Raw genomic sequence first — 6009 nt, 5'->3', positions numbered from 1 at the left:
TCGGCAGTTCCTACTATCTCTGAACCATTTTAAAACGGGTTGTGGTAGTAACAAAGAATGAAAAAGAAAGTATTAAAATGCTGATGTAGGGGTAAGTGGGTGTGAAATGAATTGTAAACATAATGGGGTGACAGGTGTATTAGTCCTGTCAGAGACTGTAAAAGAGCAGCATCAAGAAATGCCGTAGCCACACACCATTTGAATTCATGGACTGTGACCCATTCAGTTAAAAGTAACAGCCCAGTTGGCTGCATGAGTGCACGATGTAGAAAGGCCAATCTTCTAGTCTTTATATGTGATTCAAAATCAAGAATGTTACTTTTTGAGCAGAAAAGCACAGGGTGATCTGTAATGTATTTTCAAGGTTGATGAATTTGGCAGCGAGGAGAAAAGAAATGATTCAGAACAGAAATCCTGAAGTTCTTCATTGGAAAGGCTGAAGCTGGCACATAAAGCTAGATATCCTTAAAGTTGGGAGCAGATGCATGCCAGTTCGCCTACTCACGTCTAAAAAAGCTCTGCACCTATTTAAAAAAGTAAAATATGAGATTGAGGCAGTATTTCAAGAAGGAGCGGTTTCATTAGTGACCACATTACAAAGACATGTTTCACATTGCGTCAATTCCACAACCAAACATTCAGAATTTGTGTCCATCTGGACAGTAAGAGAGGGAGAAATCCACCCCATGGTAGCTGCTGTGAAGTTGGGCATAGTAATTGTGGATTGGGAGGCAGGAAGTTAGAACTCGGTGTTTGTAAAATGCTGGGTTAAGGTATTGCATGATCCCTTTAAAAGATGATGTGTTTTTTCTGTGCTTAGAGACTGAAAATGGATGTCTGTGAGCAGTAGCTTGAAAGTTTGCAAGTACACAGAGAGTAGGTAGATCCTATCAAGAAGTCATACATTTAGCAGGCTTAGCAACAGTTTTTACCAAGACAACAGGTTTTTGAATTTAGCCAATCAATTTGAACCAGGCACTTAGATACCAAAAACCTGTTAAATTTAAGTCTGATGATGGTTTTGACAACAATAGAACAATCCTATTGTAAGAAATATTGATGTGTCATCAAGGGTTTGTAAAGAGAGGGGGACACTTGGACAAAGATCCGAGAGCTAGTTGCCATCCGCCGGAGTTATGGCCCTCAGCTCTTAAGAGAGAATTACTGGATCTCACAGCCTCATCTATGTGTTAGAGAAAGCACCATGTAAATAACAACGGTATCAATGGCACAACTAGCTAATATTCCTGACAGAAGAATCGACATAGAGAAAATTCCTGACAAACAGTTGACAGAGAAGGCACAGAATCTGGCTATAATTTTGAGAGACTAAATTCTATTTTTTTATATAAGTAGGACTCATATTTATTGGAACAGCATACGATTACAATCTTACTTTATTTGGGAATAGTTAGTAGTTAGAAGGGATTTATTCAGTTTGTTAATTGTTTAGTTAATTTGTTCACTGTTAGAGTTAGATAAATAAATGGTTACTTGTTGATTTTAAAGTGAGTGTTAGGGATTTAAAATTGCATCAGTGATAATGGGAACTGCAGATGCTGGAGAATCCAAGATAACAAAGTGTGGAGCTGGATGAACACAGCAGGCCAAGCAGCATCTCAGGAGCACAAAAGCTGGTGTTTCGGGCCTAGACCCTTCATCAGAGAGCTCTCTGATGAAGGGTCTAGGCCAAAAACATCAGCTTTTGTGCTCCTGAAATGCTGCTTGGCCTGCTGTGTTCATCCAGCTCCACACTTTGTTATGTTAGGGATTTATTTTGCTTAACCACTAAGAGTTGCAGGAAAGCAGGTTACGCCACTTTTCACACTCCTTTTACAGATTATAGGGTGAGGTGTTACCCTTTGGGTGTTTCAGTTTTGGTTCTCAGAGGGCGGTCAATCTCCTCTTCATAACAGTATTCAGGGATCAAAATTTATCAAAGCAAACGAACAGCATAACTTTGACCAAAAATGATGTTTAAAGTAGTTGCTGATTGTTACCATAATGTAAAGAATCTAAACTTCTCATCCCATTCAGCATACTATTTGGACTGACATTGAATGAGAAATGTGAGCTCTCACAGCTGACTATCACGTTCTTCAGACATATTGTTCATGTATCAGGTATTACACCAGAGCCAAAGAAGAAAAGGACTATCCAGGAGTTTACATTATGCAGAAATTCACAAAATGGGAGATGTTCAAGCAAATGGTTAACTGTGTGGTGAATTATTTATCATATTTTTCACAAATAAACAAACAATTTTTTGTGTCAGGTCCTCAGACATGTTGTTGGAATAAACATCAGCCAAAGCCCCTTGAAAGAAATAAAGGAAAAGCTTATATCCTCCGTTCCGCTACAACATGATCCTAAACTGCCAGCCTTCATAGGTAAACATCAGTTTGGACTAGGACCTGTGTTATTCCAAATTTTAAAAGGTCTGGTAAAGAACAGCAATTTACTCACATTTTCAAGAGAAACTGATCAAAGAAGCACTGTGGTTGAAAAAGAAGTGCTATCAGCAACACGGGTGTGCTATCAGCAACATGGGCAAGCAACAACAATTCTATCATGTCCTAGGGTTGCAAGGTAAAACAGAAACATGCAACAACTCATTAGTAATGTTGTTGAACCCCAACACAATTGCAAGAAGTGGCACACTGGATAAAAACATTCAAATTAAGATTCATGAGATACACTGCAACAACAGAAAGTATCACCTGCACCAGAGGAAGGAAGATAAGAACTTCATTGAAGAATTAGAGAAGTAGAAAAACTAATAACAGGAGCAGACCAAGATAATGAAATGTGAGGCTGGATGAGCACAGCAGGCCCAGCAGCATCTCAGGAGCACAAAAACTGACGTTTCAGGCCTAGACCCTTCATCAGAGATACAACAGGAGCAGACCATCCTACCCTTTGACCCTGCTCTGTCATTCAGTACAAACATGGCTGATCCTCTGTTTTAATGCCATTTCCTGCTTTCTCCCATGCTTTAATTCCTTCAAAATCTCAAAAATTGTCACTTTTCTTTCTTGAATATACTCGGTGACTTGATCTCCATAGTCATCTGTGGTACAGACTTCAACAGGTTTTCTATCTTTCAATTTTCCACATCTCAGTCTTAAGTGGCCTACGCTGTATCCTGAGACTGTCCTTTGGTTCAAGATCTTCCCTGTATCTAATCTATCCAGCCTGATAGAATTTTATACATTTCATTCATGTCCCCGCTCATCCTTCTCAACTGTGATGAATACATGCCCAGTCAAACCAATTTCTCCTCATTGGACAGTACATTTGACCACCAGAATCAAACAGGTGAACATCCACTGGTCTCCCTCTGCAGCAAGTCTACGCTCTCTTATTTGCACAAATATTCCAGTTGGAGAGGCCTTCACATCCTTGCCTGTAGAGCAACTCCCTTTTAAAAAGGAGTTTGTGAGTTCATGTACATTTGGTCCAAAAAGGACAAATTAGCTTCAAAAGACACAAATTTGCTCATAGTCTTGTTGTGATGCTACTGCAACATTTGATTATAGTTCTCCTTCATCATGTAAATGATTTTGAAACATGATAAATAAAAAGAATCAGTTAAACTAAAGAACTTTTGCTGTTGGTATAATCTTCAAGAGATTTAGTTCCTGAAACAATAGTATCTTAGATGAGGTCAGACATCGGCTCCCTACAACGAAACCATACTTAATGCCCACTTGCAGCTTTCTTGAAATAAACAACAACATTGTATTCCTCTTCCTTTTATTACATTTGGACCAGTGCACTAGTTTTGAGTGATTCTGAACCTGGACACCTAATCTCTACCCTTCTCCAAATTTCTAGTTGTTGGTTATTAATAATTATTCTAATTTGTTTCTTCTTGCATTCATCATAATTGATCCTGAGCTAAATACACTTGCCACAGTTTAGCCCTCTTAATTTGTTTCAGTTCAGTTGTAACTTCCTGCCATCCACAGAATTTACCAAGCCATCTAACCTCTTATACCCTTTTGAATAAAGTGGGAATTGCAAAGACTAAACAATGTGAAATTAAATTGTGATAATGAGAGTTTAAACACAAACACATTAAAAATTATCATTATAAACTATTCTAAATTGATTCGTAATGAGGGAACATAACTTATTGTTGTAACAGTTAATGAATATCTTGAATGTGAAAGAAAACATTTGATTCTTGATATAATTTGTAATATTTATCTAAAAAACATCAAGAATGTATGTTTAATACTATTGTGACAAACATCCATTTTCTAACAGGACCACGTACGAATCTATGCACCAGTTCCAATAGATAAACAAAATCCGATTAGAGTTCTGTCCCTCTTCAGCAATATGACTAAAGGTGAGAACTGATTCATCCTAACTGACAGCATAAGACATTTTTACTTTCAACCTTTCCCTGTTAATAAATGTGCAGAGGTATAAAGCGCATGAACTGATCTTGTAATCTCCATTACAGCTCTTTTTCTAACTGTCTGACCTTTCAAACAAAGTTCTGTGCTAACAACATATAACACTGGATTTATCAGATATGTAGAAAAATTGTCAATTTAAATTAAATGGCATAAGCATTCCAATCCTGGAAACTCCTCATTGCAAAGATTACCCCCCAGCTGGAAGTCACTCCCTGTCCTAAAGACCATGCACCCTCCCCATTTCCCTTCTGTCAGCCCCCAAAACTTGCCTGATTTTTCCAGACAATGTAAAATATGATTCCACAATCTAATTCTCTCACCACAGAGTGGCATTCACAGATAATGCTTTCAAGAAAAGGTTAATGGATGAAAAGAACACCATCTGCCTGACCCCAGTTTGTTGAGATGTTCAGTATGATGGTAATCTTCACTTCTCTTTTTTTTGTTAGTGAGCAAGCACAGCATTTTAGGATGATGTGACAACACTCGCTTATTTCCCTGATCTTACAATAGGCTGGAGGATGGGCTGTTAGTACAATCATCCTCTACCAGGCAGGTTTCAGAGAAAGGGCTGGGCTGGTCTGGACAAGAATTACTTGTCTTGCTGCTTGAGAATGTGCTGGACATAGGTTCAATTGAAGCATTTAAAAGAGAATAAGAATGTTATTTCAAAACAAAAATATGTCAGGTTACAGGAAGAAGGAGGAGTCTGGCACTAAGCAAAATAATCATTTGAAGAGTCAACGCAGATAACACAATGGGCTGAATTGTCTCTTTATGCATTGCACTAATTCTTTTAGCTGTCACTCTGTGAGTGATGCCTTTATTTGTCCCTACCACTGAGTATCCATACCTCATGGTGGCTCAGTGGTTAGCAGTCCTGCCTCACAGCACCAGGGACCAGGTGACTGTGTGTGTGGAGTTTGCACATTCTCCTTGTGTCTGCATGGGTTTCCTCCCACACTCCAAAGATGTACAGGTTGGATGGATTAGCCATGCTAAATTGCCCATGGTGTCCAGCAATGTGTAAATTAGGTGGATTAGCCATGGGAAATGCAGGCTTACAGGGATAGGGTGGGAGTGTGGGTCTGGGTGGGATGCTCCTTGGAGAGGTGGTGTGGACCTGTTGGACCAAAAGGCATGTTTACATACTGTTACAGATTCTATTATAGGGACTGTTCCTGGCAGAAGTAAGATTCGCTCTCCTTTCAAAGGAAAGTTTGTTTTTGTAGCAAAGGATTTTAGAATCATCAATCACGTTTGAGAAAATAGCAGCTTCAAATTATATTTTAACAAATTGCTCAGCTCTCCAGCTGTCCAGTCCCATTGCCTCAGTTGTATTAAGGGAGTGCGTACATCCGTCCAAAATATGTTTAATTCCTGTGCTCTGTATCCTGGTTACAAAGGCTCCTGCCCTGATCTGTCGCCCAGAAAATGAATGGATAATTTCCAGGCTTTGCTTCCATTGAATAACACTTTTCACTGGGAACACCACATTTTGGACGGAATATAGCTCCTGAATATAATCACATATGCCACAGGCAGAGCTTTGAAGAAATTGAAACAAAACACAAAAATC

The sequence above is a fragment of the Stegostoma tigrinum genome, chromosome 6 (genome assembly GCF_030684315.1).
Source record: "Stegostoma tigrinum isolate sSteTig4 chromosome 6, sSteTig4.hap1, whole genome shotgun sequence".
NCBI lineage: Eukaryota > Metazoa > Chordata > Chondrichthyes > Orectolobiformes > Stegostomatidae > Stegostoma > Stegostoma tigrinum.
Note: the sequence above shows the minus strand (reverse complement) of the source record.